At 45.7% G+C, this 21,778-nt stretch overlaps 1 protein-coding gene across 2 annotated transcripts in view; it reads right to left on the bottom strand.

Moving 5' to 3' along the window:
* Window positions 1-15,895: 15,895 nt before the first annotated feature.
* Window positions 15,896-21,778, bottom strand: part of LOC137377211 (GTPase HRas) — a 62,197-nt gene continuing 56,314 nt past the window's right edge. The window contains exon 6 of one of the 2 annotated variants that reach the window (XM_068046722.1): window positions 15,896-17,696. The gene's annotated coding sequence lies outside the window, so the exon portion shown is untranslated. Of the gene's footprint in view, window positions 17,704-21,778 lie in introns of both variants that reach the window. The other variant, XM_068046721.1, reaches the window with a different exon arrangement.

Genomic DNA, 21,778 nt, shown 5'->3' on the forward strand with positions numbered 1-21,778 from the left:
TTCCTTAATCCTGTTTGCCAATGACTTTTCATGACCCCTTTTAGTCCTCCTAACTCCTTGCTTAAGTTCCTTCCTACTGTCTTTATATTCCTCAAGTGCTTCATCTGTTCCTCGCCTTCCAGCCCTTACAAATGCTTCCTTTTTCATTTTGACTCGGCTCACAATATCCCGTGTTATCCAAGCTTCCCGAAACTTGCCAAACTTGTCTTTCTTCCTCACAGGAACATGCTGGTCCTGGATTCTAATCAGCTGACGTTTGAAAGACTCCCACATGTCAGATGTTGATTTACCCTCAAAGAGCCGCCCCCAATCTAAATTCTTCAGTTCCTGCCTAATATTGTTATAATTAGCCTTCCCCCAATTTAGCACCTTCACCCGAGGACTACTCTTATCCTTATCCACAAGTACCTTAAAACTTATGGAATTATGGTCACTGCTCCCGAAATGCTCCCCCACTGAAACTTCGACCACCTGGCCAGGCTCATTCCCCAATACCAGGTCCAGTACGGCCCCATCCCTAGTTGGACTATCTACATATTGTTTCAAGAAGCCCTCCTGGATGCTCCTTACAAATTCTGCCCCATCCAAGCCCCGAGCACTAAGTGAGTCCCAGTCAATATTGGGGAAGTTAAAATCACCCACCACTACAACCCTGTTACCTTTACATCTTTCCAAAATCTGTCTACATATCTGCTCCTCTACCTCCCGCTGGCTGTTGGGAGGCCTGTAGAAAACCCCCAACATCGTGACTGCACCCTTCCTATTCCTGAGCTCCACCCATATTGCCTCGCTGCATGACCTCTCTGAGGTGTCCTCCTGCAGTACAGCTGTGATATTCTCCTTAACCAGTAATGCAACTCCCCCACCCCGTTTACATCCTGCTCTATCCCGCCTGAAGCTTCTAAAGCCGGAAACATTTAGCTGCCAATCCTGCCCTTCCCTCAACCAAGTCTCTGTAATAGCAACAACATCATATTTCCAAGTACTAATCCAAGCTCTAAGTTCATCTGCCTTACCTGTTATACTTCTCGCATTGAAACAAATGCACTTCAGACCACCAGTCCCGCTGTGCTCAGCAACATCTCCCTGCCTGCTCTTCCTCTTAGTCCTCCTCATTTACTTCACTAGCTGTCCTACTGCTCTGCCACCCCCCTGCCACACTAGTTTAAACCCTCCCGAGTGACGCTAGCAAACCTTGCAGCCAGGATATTAGTGCCCTTCCAGTTTAGATGCAACCCATCCTTCTTGTACAGGTCCCATCTGTCCCTGAAGAGAGCCCAATGGTCCAGATATCTGAAACCCTCCCTTCTACACCAGCTGTTCAGCCACGTGTTTAGCTGCACTATCTTCCTATTTCTCGCCTCACTGGCACGTGGCACAGGGAGTAATCCAGAGATTACAACCCTGGAGGTCCTGTTTTTTTAACTTACTACCTAACTCCCTAAACTCCCCCTGCAGGACCTCATCACTCTTCCTGCCTATGTCATTGGTACCGATGTGTACCACAACCTCTGGCTGTTCACCCTCCCCCTTCAGAATGCCCTCTGTCCGTTCAGAGACATCCTTGACCCTGGCACCAGGGAGGCAACATACCTTCCTGGAGTCTCTTTCACGTCCACAGAAGCGCCTATCTGTGCCCCTGACTATAGAGTCCCCTATAACTATTGCTCTTCTGCGCTTTGTCCCTCCCTGAACAACAGTGCCAGCTGTGGTGCCACTGCTCTGGCTGCTGTTGTTTTCCCCTGATAGGCCATCCCCCTCAACAGTATCCAAATCAGTATACTTGTTAGAGAGGGGGATAGCCACAGGGGATTCCTGCACTGACTGCCTGCCCCTTCTAGCGGTCACCCATCTATCTGCCTGCACCTTGGGTGTAACCACTTCTCTAAAACTCCTGTCTATGACGCTTTCCGCCACCTGCATGCTCCTAAGTGCATCCAGTCGGAGGGTCAGTACTGAGGGAGTGCTGCACTGTCAGAGGTGCCGTTTTTCAAATGCGCTGGAAGACAAAGACCCTGTCTGCCCTTCCAGTTAGATGTAAAAACAAATCCCACAGCCACTATTTGAAGAAGAGCAGGGGAGTTCTCCCAGGTTTTCTGGCCAATATTTATCGTGCAACCAACATCAATAAAAACAGATTATCTGGTCATTGTCTCATTGCTATGCAGAGATTGCCTGCCGTGTTTCCTACGTTACAACAGTGACTTCACTTCAAAAGTATTTCATTGTGAAGTGTATTGGGCCATTGAAGTTGTGAACGGTGCTATAGAAATGCATTTCTTTTGGATGAGCTCATCATGCTGACTTAATTCTTTCCTCAGTTTCTGTCTGAGCTGTTTGTTTGTTTCTAGCCTTTTCTCCATTTTTGTTTCAGATTTCCAGCATTCGCAGTATTTTCCTTTTTATTGGAGACAATTTTCTGGATGTTATTCTCTTCATTGGGAAACAGTATTAGAAATTCCTAATGAAATGCTTAAAAAAGACACTCTCACCTTCAATAAAAGGACCCCAAATTGCTGTAAACCTATTTATATCTTTCTCTCCTCTGCATTCATTAATGAAAATATGTTAGGAGGATGCACAGGAGAAAGGGTGAGTGGATTTTGTAACTTTCTATATTGAGAGGTCAGGCTAGACTCTCAGGAGTGCCTGCAACATCATCGGCTGTGAGAATAGAAACACGATGTGGAAATGTCCTAGAGCCTGTGACATGTTTAGTTCTCGCACGATACATGCACTAGTTATTCTCTCACTGGCTATTTATTTAAACCTGTATGTCATAAAAGGGAACGAGAGTTTTCCAGTAATAGCGCTGAAGACTGGCATTTTAAAAATTTATTCAGCAATATGAGAGTCGTTGGCAAGCCCAGCATTTATTGTCTATCCCGAGTTGCCCTTGAGAAAGTGGTGATGAACTACCTCTTGAACCAATGCAGTGTGTGGTGAAGGTCCACCCACAGTGCTGTATGATGTACCTTCTACCTCAACAAACAGCCCTGGCCATGTTTACCGACCCTGTTCCCATACACCTTCATCCCACTTTCCTTTCACTATAGGGGAGAAGCTGGTACTGTTGGTAGCATAGTGGTAATGTCACTAGATTAGTAAACTAGAGCCCAGGCTAATGTTCTGAGGACATGGGTTCAAATCCCACCACAGCAGATGGTGAAATTTGAATTCAATTAACAAATCTGGAATTAAAAGCTAGTCTAACGGTGACCATGAAACCATTGTCGATTGTCGTAAAAACCCATCTGGTTCACTAATGTCCTTTGGGGAAGGAAATCTGCCGTCCTTACCTGGTCTGGCCAACATGTGACTCCAGACCCACAACAATGTGGTTAACTCTTACATGTCCTCTGAAATGACCCAGCAAACCAATCAGTTCAAGGACAATTATGGATGGCCTTGCTGGCCTTGCCAGTGTCACCCACATCCCACAATACAACGAATATAAAAAAATGCCCCCTGTTTGCCAGTGCCCAGAGCTGGATCCAGTGCCCAGAGTGTGATCTGACCAGAGCTCAGTACTGTTTGATCAGAACTTCCTCGATCAGCTTTCGACTGTTGTGGCTGTAGTTTCACATCTGATTGGACATATTGAATGGGTCATTAATCTTTGGAATTCTCTACCCCAGAGAACGGTGGAAGCCGGGTTGTTGAGAAGATTCAAGGCTGAGATAGAGAGATTTTGATTGACAAGAGATTTATGGGGTGGGGGGGGGGAGCGGGGGGGCAGACAGGAAAGTGGAGTTGGGGCCATGATCAGATCAGCTAAGATCATATTAATGGCAAAGTCAGGTCGAGGGGCCGCAGGGCACCTATTTCTTTTGTTTTTATGTTGAATGTCCAGTTTACTAAGACTCCTAAGCCTCTTTCAACCTCATCTTTAGTTATTTCAGTCCCAGTCATGGCTGTCGACTGGTATCCCAGTTTCACTTCCCGTGAGAGCACTTTCATTGGCAGTAATTTTCATCCACTACCAATTAATGCAACAAAGTAAAGATTAAATTCTAGTACACGGCTCCCACAAAGTCCTGCAGAAAAATTGTTGCGGCATTGAAGAATTGTATTTTTATTTACATTTTCTTTGAAAACAACTTTTATTAACTGTAAAAATATCAGAATGGGAGAAAAAAGGCTGTTGATTATCAGACTGGGTGGAAAATTAAAGAGTGTGGAGAGTGAGGGGGAGAGTGAGATTAGACTGGATGGGATATTAAAGGGTATGGGGAGTGAGGGGAAGAGTGGGATTAGACTGAGTGGGATATTAAAGGGTATGGGGAGTGAGGGGAAGAGTGGGATTAGACTGAGTGGGATATTAAAGGGAGCGGGGAGAGAGGGGGAGAGTGGGATTAGACTGAGTGGGATATTAAAGGGTACGGGGAGAGAGGGGGAGAGTGGGATTAGACTGGGCGCAATATTAAAGGGAGTGGGGAGAGTGGGATTAGACTGAATGGGATATTAAAGGGAGTGGGGAGAGAGGGGGAGAGTGAGATTAGACTGAGTGGGATATTAAAGGGTACGGGGAGAGAGGGGGAGAGTGAGATTAGACTGAGTGGGATATTAAAGGGTGTGGGGAGAGAGGGGGAGAGTGAGATTAGACTGGGCGGGATATTAAAGGGAGTGGGGAGAGAGGGGGAGAGTGAGGTTAGACTGAGTGGGATATTAAAGGGTACGGGGAGAGAGGGGGAGAGTGGGATTAGACTGGGCGCAATATTAAAGGGAGTGGGGAGAGTGGGATTAGACTGAATGGGATATTAAAGGGAGTGGGGAGAGAGGGGGAGAGTGAGATTAGACTGAGTGGGATATTAAAGGGTACGGGGAGAGAGGGGGAGAGTGAGATTAGACTGAGTGGGATATTAAAGGGTGTGGGGAGAGAGGGGGAGAGTGAGATTAGACTGGGCGGGATATTAAAGGGAGTGGGGAGAGAGGGGGAGAGTGAGGTTAGACTGGGTGGGATATTAAAGGGAGTGGGGAGAGAGGGGGAGAGTGAGGTTAGACTGGGTGGGATATTAAAGGGAGTGGGGAGAGAGGGGGAGAGTGAGATTAGACTGGGCGGGATATTAAAGGGTGTGGGGAGAGAGGGGGAGAGTGAGGTTAGACTGGGTGGGATATTAAAGGGAGTGGGGAGAGAGGGGGAGAGTGAGATTAGACTGGGCGGGATATTAAAGGGTGTGGGGAGAGAGGGGGAGAGTGAGGTTAGACTGGGTGGGATATTAAAGGGAGTGGGGAGAGAGGGGGAGAGTGAGATTAGACTGGGCGGGATATTAAAGGGAGTGGGGAGAGAGGGGGAGAGTGAGATTAGACTGGGTGGGATATTAAAGGGAGTGGGGAGAGAGGGGGAGAGTGAGGTTAGACTGGGTGGGATATTAAAGGGAGTGGGGAGAGAGGGGGAGAGTGGGATTAGACTGGGCGGGATATTAAAGGGAGTGGGGAGAGAGGGGGAGAGTGAGATTAGACTGGGTGGGATATTAAAGGGAGTGGGGAGAGAGGGGGAGAGTGGGATTAGACTGGGCGGGATATTAAAGGGAGTGGGAAGAGAGGGGGAGAGTGGGATTAGACTGGGCGGGATATTAAAGGGAGTGGGGAGAGAGGGGGAGAGTGAGATTAGACTGGGTGGGATATTAAAGGGAGTGGGGAGAGAGGGGGAGAGTGAGATTAGACTGGGTGGGATATTAAAGGGAGTGGGGAGAGAGGGGGAGAGTGAGATTAGACTGGGTGGGATATTAAAGGGAGTGGGGAGAGAGGGGGAGAGTGGGATTAGACTGGGCGGGATATTAAAGGGAGTGGGGAGAGAGGGGGAGAGTGAGATTAGACTGGGTGGGATATTAAAGGGAGTGGGGAGAGAGGGGGAGAGTGAGATTAGACTGGGTGGGATATTAAAGGGAGTGGGGAGCGAGGGGGAGAGTGGGATTAGACTGGGTGGGATGAACTGCATTGACTGTTATGTGCTGTGTGATGCCCTGAGTTTGTGGAAGGTACTCCGTAAATACAAGCTCACACTTTCATTTCATAGGGATTTATCTCAGGTGGATGCGAAGTGGTTTAGTGAGAAACCTAAACAATGTCCTGTGCAGCTTTAAGTACAAGTTAACATTGTTTGAAAGGATGACCAGGAGCTGGTTTGCTGACCAGTCAGTGCTTTCAACTCAACAACTCAAGGGATTTATTAGAATTATTTTGCAGGAGTTTTTTTTTTTAAAAAGAAAAGATTTCTGCAGATTGTGGCTCTGGGATTTTGTGAATTGAGTCAATGTCTCGGGATGAGAAGGAATATTATAACATGGTGAATTTCTCGACTATAGCAGGTTATTTATATATGCTGAGCACTGTGAACTGTACCATTCCAGTATGGGAGACACGGAGTACATGCTGGGGTTGCAGACTTAACATAGAAAATAGGAGCAGGAGTAGGCCATTCGGCCCATCGGACCTACTCCGCCATTCAAAAAAGATCATGGCTGATGGTCTAATTCAGTTCCCTGTTCCTGCTTTCTCCCCATATCCCTTGATCCCTTTGGCATTAAGAAATATATCTAGCTCCTTCTTTAAAATATTTAATGACTTGGCCTCCACTGCCTTCTGCAGTAGAGAATTCCAAAGGTTCACCACCCTCTGAGTGAAGAAATTTCTCCTCATCTCTGTTCTAAATGACATACCCCGTATCCTGAGACTGTGACCCCTGGTTCTGGACTCCCCAGCCATCGGGAACATCCTCCCTGCATCTAGCCTGTCTAGTCCTGTTAGAATTTTATAGGTTTCTATGAGATCCCCTCTCATTCTTCTAAACTCTAGTGAATATAGGCCTAGTCAACCCAATCTCTCCTCATACGTCAATCCTGCCATCCCAGGAATCAGCCTAGTAAATCTTCTTTGCACTCCCTCCATGGCAAGAACATCCTTCCTCAGACCAAAACTGCACACAATACTCCAGATGTGGTCTCACCAAGGCCCTGTATAACTGCAGTAAGACATCCTTGCTCCTGTACTCAAATCCTCTTGCGATGAAGGCCAACATACCATTCGCCCTCGGAATTGCTTGCTGCACCTGAATGCTTGCTTTCAGTGACTGGTGTACAAGGACACCCTTTCCCAATCTATCACCATTCACATAATCTGCCTTTCTGTTTTTACCACCAAAGTGGATAACCTCATATTTATCCATGTTATACTGCATTTGCTATGCATTTGCCCACTCACCCAACTTGTTCAAATCACACTGGAGCCTCTTTGCATCCTCCTCACAGCTCACTTTCCCCCCCATCTTTGTGTCGTCTGCAAACATGGAAATGTTACATTTAGTTCCCTCACCCAAATCATTAATATATATTGTGAATAGCTGGGGCCCAAGCACTGATCCCTGCGGTATCCCATTAGTCACTGCCTGCCACCTGGAAAAAGACCAGTTTATTCCTACTCTGTTTCCTATGTGTCAACCAATTCTCAATCCATGCCAGTATATTATCCCCAATCCCATGTGCTTTAATTTTGCACACTAACCTCTTATGTGGGACCTTATCTATTCTGAAAATCCAAATACACCACATCCACTGGTTCTCCCTTATCTATTCTACTAGTTACATCCTCAAAAACTCCAGTAGATTTGTTAAGCATGACTTCCCTTTCGTAAACCCATGTTGACTTTGTCCAATCCAGTTTATGCTTTCCAGGTGTTCTGCTATCACATCCTTTATAATAGACTCTAGCATTTTCCCCACTACTGATGTAAGGCTAACTGGTCTGTAGTTCCCTGTTTTTTCTCTCCCTCCTTTTTTAAATAGTGGGGTTACATTTGCCACCCTCCAATCTGTAGGAACTGCTCCAGATTCTGTGGAATTTTGGAAGATGATCACCAATGCATCCACTATTTCCAGGGCCACTTCCTTTAATACTCCGGGATGTAGATTATCAGGCCCTGGGGATTTGTCAGCCTTTAACCCCATTAATTTCCCTAGCACTATTGTTTTTACTAATATTGATTTCCTTCAGTTCCTCCCTCTCATTAGACCCTTATTTCCCTAACATTGCTGGGAGGTTATTTGTGTCCTCGTTTGTGAAGACAGAACTAAAGTATGTTTTTAATTGTTCCGCCATTTCTTTGTTCCCCGTTATAATTTCCCCCATTTCTGACTGTAAGGGGCCTACATTTATCTTCACTAATCTTTTTCTCTTCACATATTTATAGAAGCTTTTACAGTCAGTTTTTATGTTCCTCGCAAGTTTACTCTCATACTCTATTTTCCCCTGTTTAATCAACCTCTTTGTCCTCCTTTGCTGAATTCTAAACTGCTTCCAATCCTCAGACTAGTTGCTTTTTCTGGCAATTTTATAAGCCTCCTCTTTGGATCTAATACTATCCCTAATTTCTTTTGTAAGCCACGGTTGAGCCACCTTGCCAGTTTATTTTTGCACCAGACAGGAATGAATAATTGTTGTAATTCATGCACACATTCTTTAAATATTATCCATTGCCTATCCACCGTCAACCCTTTTAGTAAAGTTCCCCAATCTACCATGGCCAACTCGCACTTCATACCTTCATAATTTCCTTTATTTAGATTCAGAACCCTAGTTTCAGATTAAACTACTTCACTCTCCATCTTAATGAAGAATTCTATCATGTTATGGTCGCTCCTCCCCAAGGGAACCCGCACAAGATTGTTAATTAATCCTTTCTCATTGCACAATACCCAGTCTAGGATAACCTGTTCTCTAGTTGGTTCCTCAACGTATTGGTCTAAAAAAAACTGTCACATACACACTCCAGGAAATCCTCCTTCAGAGTATTATTGCTAATTTGGTTTGACCAATCGATATGATAAAATCACCCATGATTACAGTTGCTTGCGATGTTTAAGAGGCATCTTGACAAATACACGAATAGGACAGGAATAGAGGGATACGGACCCCGGAAGTGCAGAAGGTTTTAGTTTAGACAGGCATCAAGATTGGCGCAGGCTTGGAGGGCCGAATGGCCTGTTCCTGTGCTGTACTGTTCTTTGTTATTGCATCCGTCTCTAATTTCCTGTTTAATGCCATCCCATACATCTCCATTACTGTTTGGGGGTCTATAGACAACCCCCAGCAACGTTTCCTGTCCCTTGGTGTTTCTTAGTTCCACCCATACAGATTCCACATCATGATTTTCCGAACCAATATCCTTCCTCACTATTGCATTGATTTCCTCTTTTATTAACACTACCCCACCTCCTTTCCCTTTTTGCCTGTCCTTCCTAAATATTGAATACCCCTGGATGTTCAGTTCCCATCCTTGGTCACCCTGCAGCCATGTCTCTATAATCACAACTATATCATAACTGTTTATATCTATTTGTGCTGTTCATTCATCTACCTTATTCCAATTGCTCTGCGCATTAAGACACAATGCCTTTAGACTTGTCTTTAACATTCTTAGTCATCTTAGCTTTATTTTGCACTACATTTGTTTCTTGCCCTTGTTTTCTCCACTTTCCACTTTTGCTTCTTACCTTTGTCTTTCATTTCTATCCTTCATTCCCCCTCCCTGCCCAGATTCCCATCCCCCTGCCATTCTCCTTTAAACCCTCCCCGACAACAGCAAACACCACCACCCCCCCCCGAGGAAATTGGTCCCAGTCCTGCCCAGATACAACCCGTCCAACTTCTCCAGTCAATGATGCTGACTACTTATGTTTCCTGCCGCCTTGGGAATAGAAATTACAATTTAGGTGTTAAGAAAGACTTGAATTGATACAGCATGATACATAAATAGGTGGAGCCATTCAGCCCCTTGAACCTGTTCCTCCAATCAGATCATGGCTGATCTCTATCTCAACTCCATTCACCCATAACTGTGCCATATCCCTTAATATTCTTACGCAATAAAAGTCTATTGCCCAGAGTCTTGAAAATGTCAAGGACAGAAACAGGTTGTTCGGCCCAACTGGTCTATGCGTGTTTATGCTCCATACAAGCCTCCTCCAACGATAATTACATTTCGTCACCCTGCCCCTCTGTTCCCTTCTCCCTCATGTTTGCATCAAGCCTCCCCTTAATGCATCAGTTTCTCTGCTGCAACAGCTCCATTCTCACTACACTCTGAAGAAATTCCTCTGAAATTGTTTAGGAAGAAAGACTTGCATTGATATAGCATCTTTCACAACCACAGGACATTGCAAATTGTTTTACTGCCAATGAAGTACATTCGAAGTGTAGTCAATGCTGTAACGTAGGAAACACTGCAGCCAATTTGTGCACAGCAATGTAATAACGACCAGATAATCTGTTCTTGTGATGTTCAATGAGGAATAAATATTGGTCAGGACACTGGGGAGAACTCCCCTGCTGTTCTTTGAAATAGAGCCATGGGATCTTTTACATCCAGCCGAGGGGGTAGATGGGGTCAATGGTTTGGTTGAATGGGTGGAAAAGTGGCAAATGGAATTCAATCCAGAGAAGTACGAGGTAATGTATTCGGGGAGAGCAAACAAAGCGAGGGAATATACAATAAATGGGAAGATAGAGAGGGGTAGAGGAAGTGAGAGACCTTGGAGTGTATATCCACAGGTAGATAAAGTGGTGAAGAAGGCATATGGAATGCTTTCCTTTATTGGCCTAAGTATAGAATACAAAAGCAGGAATGTACGGACAGACAAATTAGGAGAAGTAGGCCATTCAGCCCCTCTAGCCTGCTCCGCCATTCAATAAGATCATGGCTGATCAGTTTGTGTCTCGAATTCCACACTCCCATCTATCCCTGATAACCTTCGATTCCTTTGCCTAACAAGAATCCATCTACCCCAGCCTTAAAAATATTCAATGACCCCGCCTCCACCACCTTCTGAAGCAGAGAATTCCAAAGTCGCACAAACCTGAGAAAAAAATTTCTCTTCATCTCTCTCCTAAAATGGCGACCCCTAATTTTAAAACAGTGCCCCCTCGTTCTGGACTCACAAGAGGAAACATCCTTTCCACATCCACCTTGTCAAGACCGTTCAGGATCTTATAAACTTCAATCAAGTCTCCCCTCACTCTTCTAAACTCCAGTGAAAACAAGCCCAGTCTGTCCAACCTTTCCTCATAAGACAACCTGCTCATTCCAGGTATCAATCCAGTAAACCTCCTCTGAATCACCTCCAATGCATTTACATCCTTCCTTAAATAATGGACCAAAACTGCACACAGTATTCAAGATGTGGTCTCACCAATGCCCTGTATAACTGAAGCACAACATCCTTACTTTTATTTTCAATTCCTCTTGTAATAAAGGATAGCATTCCATTAGCCTTCTTTATTACTTGCTGTAATTGCAAACTAACTTTTTGTGACTCCTGCACTAGAAAACTGAGATCCCTCTGCACCTCAGAATTCTGCAGTTGGTCTCCGTTTAAGTAATAATCTGCTTTTTTATTCTTCCTGCCAAAGTGAAGAACTTCACATTTTCCCACATTATCCTCCATCTGCCAGATTTTTGTCCACTCACTCAACCTATCTATATCAGTCTGCAACCTCCTTATGTCCTCTTCACAACATACTTTCCTACCTATCTTTGTGTCATCTGCAAATTTAGCTACCAAGCCATTGCTCCCCTCATCTAAGTCATTGATATAAATTGTAAAAAGTTGAGGCCCCAGCACAGACCCCTGCAGAACTTCACTCGCCACTCGTCACATCCTGCCAATCAGAAAAGGACCCATTTATGTATACTCTGTTTTTTGCCAGCCAGCCAATCTTCTATCCATGTTAATATGTTACCCCCTACACCATGAGCTCCTACTTTGCACAATAACCTTTTTTGTGGCACCTTCTCAAATGCCTTCTGGAAATCCAAATACTGTATGTCAACGGGCTCCCCTTTATCCACGGCACATGTTACTCCTTCAAAGAACTCCAATAAATTGGTTAAACACGATCTTCCTTTCACAAAGCTATGCTGATTATTCCCGATTACCTTGAATTTTTCTATAGCCTCCTTAATGATCGATTCTAACACCTTCCCCACGACAGACATCAAGCTAACTGGGCTATAGTTACCTGCCTCACCACCCACCACCACCCCCCCCAACCCCCTGCCCGGAGGGCTTATATTTGCTATTTTCCAGTCTGATGGAACCTTTCCAGAATCTAGCAAATTTTGAAAAATTAATACCACCACATCTACCAACTCATTAGTCACCTCTGTTAAGACTCCAGGATGAAGCCCATCAGGACCCGGGGACTTGTCAGCCCGCAGCTCCATCAGTTTGGTCAGTACCGCTTCCCTGGTGATTGTAATTTCACCAAGTTCCTCTCTTCCTTCCACCTCCTGATTTACAGCTATTACTGGAATGTTTTTTGTATCCTCGATAGTGAAGACAGAAGCAAAATATTTGTTTGTTTCATCCGCCATTTCCTTATTATCTACTATTAACTCCCCATTCTCACTCTCTAGAGGACCAACACTCACTTTACTTACTCTTTTCCTTTTTAAATACCTGTAGAAACTCCTATCTGCTTTTACATTTCTAGCTAGCTTCCTCTCATACTCCAATTTCTTCCTTCTGACTAACCTTCTAGTCATTCTCTGCCATTCTTTATATTCTGACCAATCATCTGACCTGCCACTCATCTTTGCACAATTATATGCTTTTTCCTTAAGTTTGATGCTTTCCTTAACTTCTTTAGTTAACCACGGATGGTGGGTCCTCCCCTTAGAATTTTTCTTTCTAGTTGGAATATACTTATCCTGAGTATTCTGAAATATCCCCTTGAATGTCTGCCACTGCTTTTTTATTGATCTATTTCCTAACCTAGTAACCAGTTCACTTCAGCTCACTCAGCTTTCATGCCCACATAGTTGCCCTTATTTAAATTTAAAATACTAGTCTTAGACTCATTCTTCTCTCTTTCAAACTGGATGTAAAATTCAAATCATATTGTGGTCGCTGTTACCTAGAGGTGCCTTTACTCGGAGGTCATTAATTAATCCTGTCACGTTGCACAATACCAAGTCTAATATAACCTGCTCTCTGGTTGGTTCCAGAATGTGCTGCTTTAAGAAACTATCTCAAAAGCATTCTATGAACTCCTCATCCAATCTTTATTGCCAATCTGATTTTTCCAGTTTATATGTAGATTAAAATCACCCATGATTATTGCTGTCTTTTTATCACAAGCACCCAATATTATTTCTTGTATACTTTGTCCTACATTATGATTACTGTTAGGGGGGCTGTAGACCACTCCCACTAGTGACTTCTTTCCCCTACTATTCCTCATCTCCACCCAAACCGATTCTATATCCCGATCTCCTGAACCAAGTTCATCTCTAACTATTGCACCGATGCCATCCTTGATTAACAGTGCTACCCCTCCACCTTTACCTAGCTTCCTATTCTTCTTGAATGTCATATACCCTCAATATTCAGGACCCAATCCTGGTCATCCTGTAGCCACGTCTCCGTAATGGCTATCAGATCATATTTATTTACTTCAATGCGTGCTATCAGTTTGTCTACTTTGTTATGAATGTTACATTCAGATACAGAGCCTTTAGTTTTGTCTTTTTGTTATCTTTGTAACATCTAGTCCTGACTGTTGGTGTATTAGGTTTTTACTCTGTCCCTTCTGGCCATTCTGTGACCTTCATTTCCCATATTACTATTCTGCTCTCCTGCCTTGACTCTACCCCTTGATTTGCTACATCTACCCAGGCTTGATCCCTCTCCCCCTTGTTTAGTTTAAAGCCCTCTCTACTTCCTTAGTTGTATGGTTTGCTTGAACACTGGTCCCAGCACAGTTCAGGTGCAGACCATCCCAATGGTACAGCCCCCACTTTCCCCAGTACTGCTGCCAGTGCCCCACGATCCGAAACCCATTTCTCCCTCGCCAGTCTTTGAGCCAGGTATTCATTTCTCTAATCTTGTGTGCCCTCTGCCATTTGGCACGTGGCTCAGGTAATAATCTAGAGATTATTACCCTTGAGGTTCTGCTCTTCAATTTGTTGCCTAGCTCCTCATACTGTCTAAGCAGAATCTCTTTCCTAGTCCTACCTATGTCATTGGTACCTACATGGACAACTGGATCCTCCCCCTCCCACTCCAAGTTCCTGTCCAGTCCTGAGCAGATGTCCCGAACCCTGGCACCGGGGAGGCAACACAGCTTTCTGGACTAACGCTGTCGGCTGCACAAACGCTGTCGGCTGCACAGAACAGTGTCAATCTCCCTCACTATACTATCCCCTACTACCACTACATTCCTTTTTGCTCCCCCCCCCCCACTTAAATGGCTTCCTGTCCCACAGTGCCATGGCCAGTCTGCTCATCCACCTTGCAAACCTCACTTTCGGCCACACAGGTCGAGAGCACCTCAAACCTGCTTGACAATTGCAAAGTCTGAGGTGCCTCCACTACTGTCTGCTCAGTCCCTTTACCTGCCTCACTCACGGTCACATCCTCCTGTTCCTCACTGCTGATGAAAACAGATGACCCTGTTCTAAGGAGTGTGACCGTCTTCTGGAACAAAGTGTCCAGGTATTTCTCCCCCTCCCTTATGTTGTGCAGTGTTTGCAGTTCAGCTTCCAGATCAACAATCCCGATCCAGAATTCCTCTAGCTGCTTATGCTTTCTGCAGATGTATTTGTCCTGAATCGCCTTTGGATCCAAAAGCTTCCACATACCACAGCTGCAATATAACACTTGTCCTGCCATTGTTAATTATGCTATTAATTTATTTAAAAATTTTTTAAATTAGCTCACTGTTTCCTACTAAGATTAACTATTACTAGATGAAACCTTACAATTTGTAAAATTACCCGAGTTTTGAAAGAAAAATGATAAAACACTCACCAACCAATCACCTACCATGGAGTCAAAGGAAGATGACTCACCAGCTGCTGGAGGCTAAAAAAAAAAGATAGGAAAAAGAAAAGGAGCCCCTCTTTCCCCCTCTGCACCGAATTCCCACATGCACCAAATTCCAGCTTCAATCTGGCAGTGTCTCACTCAGGCCACTGGTTAGGCCACAACTGGAGTATTGCGTACAGTTCTGGTCACCACATTACTGGAAGGACATTGTGCTCTCTCCAGAGCAAAGAGGAGATTTACAAGAATGTTGCCAGGGCTTGAAAGTTGCAGCTAGGAGGAAAGATTGGATCGGCTAGGGTTGTTTTCCTTAGAACAGAGGAGGCTGAGGGATGACTTAATTGAGGTGCACAAAATTATGAGGGGCCTAGATAGACAGGAAGGACCTGTTTCCCCTAGCAGAGAGGTCAATTACCATGGGGCACAGATTTAAGGTAGAAGGATTAGAGGGGACATGAGGAAAAACGTTTTCACCCAGAGGGTGGTGGGTGTCTGGAATTCACTGCCCAGATTGGTGATGGAGGCAGAAACCCTCAACTCATTTAAAAGGTACCGGGACCTGCACCTGAAGTGCTGTAACCTGCAAGGCTACGGACCAGGTGCTGGAAGATGGGATTAGAATAGGTGGCTAGTTTTCTCAGCTGGCAGACACAATGGGCTGAATGGCCTCTTTATGTGCTGTAACTTTTCTCTGGTTTCTATTGTTCTGGGTTTGATTGCATTAGTCTGTGTGTTCACTGTGTTTAATTGTTTAAGCCTAGTTGAAACGGAACCTAAAAGACACAACAAAAATGTTCCATAGAAAAGAGAAAACAGATTGCTCTGAAGACATTGTACTGAGATCTAATAAGAGCTGGGATAGTTCAAAGTGCTGTAAATAAATCTGTTGGTGATTTAATACAAGTGTGATATCTGCACTGCTCTGAGATAAATCAGATATACATAATATCTCCAGCAACCTGGCATAAACAGAGTATATACTGTAACCTGCAGATATCCCAGTTCCCAAGTCCCTCAGCTGACTCCCACAGGCTCTGTGTAACCCCTTGCAATAAACAGAATCCAAAGCATGCTTTTTTCAAATCATCTTTATTTCCCCTGAAACACGTACAATGTGTTAAAATTTTGTTAAATAAAACAGAGAATTGGCAGAGCATTGGTAACCCAAACCCTCCCTCCAAACAGTGTGGGAGGGAGAGCCATGGGATTGAAGTGGGATTATTTCACATTTGTGAATGTGCAAAGTGAAGACAATACAGCCAGCCCTGAGCAGTTTGGACAGGACTATTGGTTAGGTTAATGTACCTTTTCACTGAAGCATTCAGCCCACCTCCAACTGGTCAGCTATGATGCGTAGACCATTAAGAGTCAAAGAAAGTGACCCAGTCAACATACGAGGGGTCTATTAGTCTGATGTCTCAACCTCAACTATTCTTGTTCTGCTTGCAACCTAGCACCAGTTTCAATCTTCTGAGAGTTAGGCGCTGCTTTTCGACATTTTACTGCCTCATTCAAAATATTACAGTGCCTTAACTAAAGAATTTAACAGAACGATACTGTTCCCCCCCCCCCATTCCCTGCAGCAGTCTGAATGAGATGATGCTGGGACCACAGTCTTAATCACAGCTGGGGGCTGAATAGCTCCTGCATCATGACAGAGACATGATATTTGGGGCATTCAACCCCGCGAAACACTTCTGTAAACTTTGGCAGGAAGTAATACTGATGTAGGGACCAGTCTCCATTCACACAGTCCCGAGCATCTCCGAGCGAAACCAGTAAGCACAGGCTGGGAGTGAGAGGAAGCATTTAATGGGATCAGATAAACGTTTATTAAGCACCTCCTCATTCCAAACACCATCACTGAAAAGGTTTCAATATAGGTGACAAGGTATTTATTGGAGGTTCAATAATATGAGGTGGAATGGGACAAAGGAACAAAAGGATTTCCCAGGAGTGAGAAACAAACCAATCACAAACTCTCTCTTTTAAAGAGGTGATGAGATTGGAAAGTGTTTTTAAAACGACCTGGCCTGAAACAGAGGGAACGATTGCTATCAATTCCCCTTCAGCAACTCCAATCCTTGTCACATTATAGGGATCTTCCATCAAACTGCTGCTCTCTTCCTCGAAGGTAGCTGTTGGTTGACTGGGGTTCTATACACACACACACACACACACACACGACACCGATTTACATTTTAAATAAAGAAAACAGCCCATTAACACAGTGGTGGGTCGATACCCCCCTCTCAGTAAAGCCATCAATGCACCCCACCCCCTCTCAAAAAAACCTCCCAAAACACTGCATGCTTCTCAGTGACGGGATTATACATCCTCTGTCACATGTGAAGCAATACAACATTGCAACAAATGAAGACCATACATCGATACCCAACAAGTTTACTATTTACAAACTGATATTCATCCACATTGCCACCATTTAAAGACAAAAAGCCAGCACTGAAATAAACACAGGCAATTTTTCTTTAAAAAAAAACTAATTGGAGAGCTCAAAGTATAAAACAATTTTCTGAAGATCCTGCAACTTTATAGTTAGTGATTTATATACAATATTTATGGCAGGAACGTATATCCCAGCAATGCTGAAATGACACACAGAATGACAGGGTAATTAGTGTAAGAATAATTTAGTGTGATTTTAAAATCTATGGCTCTGTACAACGGGAGAGCAGTGTGGAACAAGTGGCAGCTGACGAGAGTCACACACGACTGGCTCCCTCACACCTTTCTATTATACAGGATCGGTCGTTCTTCCAGATTTCTCTCCCCGCTGTCACCTTCTTTCACAGCTTGATAATTCTCTCTCTCTCTCTCTTCCTGCATCAGTGTTGAATGAATTTTGTAATGTTCCTGTGAACTAAACACACACACAGACACACAGAGACAGACACACAGAGACAGACACACAGAGACAGACACACAGAGACAGACACACAGAGACAGACACACAATCAGTAAGTTTAAGGCAAACATCAGTGATGACAAGAAATTTACAGAATTTTTAAATTTTAAAAGTTTGGGACATCATACAAATCAGACTGCAGATTCTGCTCGTGAAATAGTTTCCAACTCCCCAATCAGAAGAGGACGAGGATTGAAATCTATTTCCAAAGTGCATTTCATGACCTCCAGATGTCCCAAAGCACTTTACAGTCAATTACGTACTTTTGAAATGCCCCGACAGTGCAGCACTCCCTCAGTACTGACCCTCCGACAGTGCAGCACTCCCTCAGTACTGACCCTCCGACAGTGCAGCACTCCCTCAGTACTGACCCTCCGACAGTGCAGCACTCCCTCAGTACTGACCGACAGTGCAGCACTCCCTCAGTACTGACCCTCCGACAGTGCAGCACTCCCTCAGCACTGACCCCCCCCCGACAGCGTGGTGCTCCCTCAGCACTGACCCCCCCCGACAGCGTGGTGCTCCCTCAGCACTGACCCCCCCCGACAGCGTGGTGCTCCCTCAGCACTGACCCCCCCCGACAGCGTGGTGCTCCCTCAGTACTGACCCTCCGACAGTGCAGCACTCCCTCAGTACTGACCTTCCGACAGTGCAGCACTCCCTCAGCACTGACCCCCCCCCCGACAGCGTGGTGCTCCCTCAGCACTGACCCCACCCCCCCGACAGCGTGGTGCTCCCTCAGCACTGACCCCCCCCCGACAGCGTGGTGCTCCCTCAGCACTGACCCCCCCCGACAGCGTGGTGCTCCCTCAGTACTGACCTTCCGACAGTGCAGCACTCCCTCAGCACTGACCCCCCCCGACAGTGCAGCACTCCCTCAGCACTGACCCCCCCCGACAGGGCAGCGCTCCCTCAGCACTGACCCCCCCCGACAGCGTGGTGCTCCCTCAGCACTGACCCCCCCCGACAGCGTGGTGCTCCCTCAGCACTGACCCCCCCCGACAGCGTGGTGCTCCCTCAGCACTGACCCCCCCCGACAGCGTGGTGCTCCCTCAGCACTGACCCCCCCCGACAGCGTGGTGCTCCCTCAGCACTGACCCCCCCCCCCCCGACTGCAGCATGCAGAGGAAGGTTACGATCAGACTCAGCTCCGTGTCAATCACCGATATAGGATCACATTCAATAGTTAAGTGTTTTGATAGTTTAGATAAGGAGCAACCTTAACACTGGAGGGAGGTCGGTAACCAACCGACTCAGAATTAAGGGAATTGGCAAAAGAACTGGAGGGGGCGATGAGGAGAATTCTTTCTTTTGTTTTTACACAGTGAGTTGTTGGGATCTGGAACGCGCTGCCTGAAAGGGTGGAAGCAGATTCAATAGTAACTTTCAAAAGGGAATTGGATAAATACTTGACAAAAGAAACAATTTGCAGGGCAATGGGGAAAGAGCAGGGAAAATGGGATTAATTGGATAGCTCTTTCAAAAGAGCTAGCACAGACACGATGGACCGAATAGCCCCCTTCTGGGCTGGGCGATTCTCAATGACTGTAAAGCAAACTTTGCTCTGAAGCGCCATCATCTGGTGACTGTTTGTCAGTTCAACGAGAATTTAACTGAACACTTTCCAAATCTGTGAAACACCCCAAACCACTTGAAGGAATTCAGCGGCTGAAATATAGTTAGCTTCATGTGGCAGCTAATTTATGCACAGCAAGCTCCCACGCATGTCATTGTGACAAATGGCAAGATAATATGTTTCATTGATAATGGTTGAGTGATAAATATTAGCTAGGACACTGAGCAGAATGACCCTGTTCCCCTCCCAACACTGCCTTTCACATCCACCCAAGAGTACAGACACAGCTCGGTTTAATGATTCACCTGAAAACTGGAGCCTCTGACCATGCAGCACCCCGTCAGCCCTGCCCCGCTGATCAGGCAGTACTCTCCGAGCGTCACCTTGGACTTTGTACTGAAGTCTCTGAAGTAGGACATGAACCCAAGACCTTTGAGTCGGAGACATGAGTACTACCCACTGAGACAGAACCGGCACTTCTGAAGAAGGCTGCTGTCTGCTTGAAGCAAACCAAACACTCACTGCAAACATGGCTGGTGCAAATACAGCCTGTTATTCATAGATCCTCCCATGACACAGCGGGTCTGGACCATGGCAACGAGCACCTAACCTGACCAACTTGCACTTAGAAAAACACCTTTAATGTAGTTAAAACATCCCAAGGCGCTTCACAGAAGCATTAAATAGACACAGCCACATAAGGAGATGTTAAGACAGGTGACCAAAAGCTCAATTAAAGAAGGTGTAAAGGAGAGTCTCAAAAGGAGGAGAGAGAGAGGTAGAGAGGTGAAGAGATTTAGGGATGGAATTCCAGAGCTTTGGGCCCAGGCAGCTGAAGGCACAGCCACCAATGGGGAGGCAAAAGAGTCCAGAATTAGAGGAGGGCAGAGATCTTGGAGGGTTGTGTGGCTGGAGGAGATTAGAGAGATAGGGAGGGGGCGAGGCCATGGAGGGATTTGTAAACAAGGCCGAGAATTTTAAAACGGAGGCGTTATGTACTTGGGAGCTGGTGTAAGTCAGCGAGTGATAAATAGGATTTGGGATGAGTAATGGCACAGGCTGCAGAGTTTTGGATGAGCAGAAGTTTATGGAGAGTGTGCAGGGTGTGTTGGAAGAGTCAGGTCTGGAGGTGACAAGGGCATAAATTGCAAGAAAAGCAGGACAAATCCAAGCCGGCCAATTACCGCCCTATCCGTCTATTCCCAATCAGCAGCAAAGTGATGGAAGGTGTCATCGACAGTGCCATCAAGAGGCACTTGCTTAGCAATAACCTGCTCAGTGACGCTCAGTTTGGGTTCCGACAGGGCCACTCAGCTCCTGACCTCATTACAGCCTTGGTTCAAACATGGACAAAAGAGCTGAACGCAAGAGGTGAGGTGAGAGTGACTGCCCTTGACATCAAGGCAGCATTTGACCAAGTATGGCATCAAGGAGCCCTAACAAAACTGGAGTCAATGGGAATCAGGGAAAACTCTCTGCTGGTTAGAGTCGTACCTAGCACGAAGGAAGATGGTTGTGGTTGTTGGAGGTCAATCTTCTCAGTCCCAGGACATCAGGGCGGCACAGTGGCGCAGTGGTTAGCACCGCAGCCTCACAGCTCCAGGGACCCGGGTTCAATTCTGGGTACTGCCTGTGTGGAGTTTGCAAGTTCTCCCTGTGACCGCGTGGGTTTCCGCCGGGTGCTCCAGTTTCCTCCCACAGCCAAAGACTTGCAGGTTGATAGGTAAATTGGCCATTGTAAATTGCCCTTAGTGTAGGTAGGTGGTAGGGGAATTGAGGGGGATCTGGTAAGGAATGTGGGATTAACGTAGGATTAGTATAAACGGGTAGTTGACTCAGCACAGACTCGGTGGGCCGAAGGGCCTGTTTTAGTGCTGTATCTCTCTATGACTCTATCACTGAAGGTGTTCCTCAGGGTAGTGTCCTAGGCCCAACCACCTTCAGCTGCTTCAATGACCTTCTCTCCACCATAAGGTCAGAAGTGGGGATATTCGGTGATGATTGCACAATGTTCAGCACCATTCGTGACTTCAGATACTGAAGCAGTCCGTGTAGAAATGCAGCAAGACCTGGACAATATCCAGGCTTGGGCTGATAAGTGGCAAGTAACATTTGCGCCACACAAGTGCCAGGCAGTGACCAACTCCAACAAGAGAGAATCTAACCATCTCCCCTTGACATTCAGTGGCATTACCATTGCTGAATCCCCCACTATCAACATCCTGGGGGTCACCATTGTCCAGAAACTTAACTGGACCAGCCACATAAATGCTGTGGCTAAAGAACAGGTCAGAGACTGGGAATTCTGCAGTGAGTAACTCATCTCCTGACTCCCCAAAGCCTGTCCACCATCTACAAGGCACAAGTTAGGAGTGTGATGGAATACTCTCCACTTGCTTGGATGGGTGCGGCTCCATCAACACTCAAGAAGCTCGACACCATCCAGGACAAAGC

The sequence above is a fragment of the Heterodontus francisci genome, chromosome 14 (genome assembly GCF_036365525.1).
Source record: "Heterodontus francisci isolate sHetFra1 chromosome 14, sHetFra1.hap1, whole genome shotgun sequence".
Classification (NCBI taxonomy): domain Eukaryota; kingdom Metazoa; phylum Chordata; class Chondrichthyes; order Heterodontiformes; family Heterodontidae; genus Heterodontus; species Heterodontus francisci.